Source organism: Penaeus monodon, chromosome 28, assembly GCF_015228065.2.
Source record: "Penaeus monodon isolate SGIC_2016 chromosome 28, NSTDA_Pmon_1, whole genome shotgun sequence".
NCBI lineage: Eukaryota > Metazoa > Arthropoda > Malacostraca > Decapoda > Penaeidae > Penaeus > Penaeus monodon.
In genome coordinates, this window is record NC_051413.1 from 475275 (window position 1) to 475504 (window position 230).

At 28.3% G+C, this 230-nt stretch overlaps 1 protein-coding gene across 1 annotated transcript in view; it reads right to left on the reverse strand.

Moving 5' to 3' along the window:
* Positions 1-48: 48 nt before the first annotated feature.
* The window catches only part of LOC119591246 (uridine 5'-monophosphate synthase-like), a gene marked incomplete in the record, with an annotated part of 17802 nt that continues 17620 nt past the window's right edge, over positions 49-230 (reverse strand). The window contains 1 exon segment of the mRNA XM_037939956.1: positions 49-230.

Consider the following 230-nt stretch of genomic DNA (forward strand, 5'->3'; position numbering starts at 1 on the left):
GAACCAGGATAATTATTGGGTCAAAGGGAGTGAGTTACAATGCTCTGCATTACTTGTAGTTCTGAGAAATTAGTTTATTTATTATATTTTACATATTATTTACTTCACCTGAAATTGTTATTTCACCATATTTCTGTTTCGTAATGCATAAATGCCAACAATGTAGGACCTCAAAACAAAAAAAAAACAAATACAATATTACATAATTACCTATGGAATGTTACAAACTT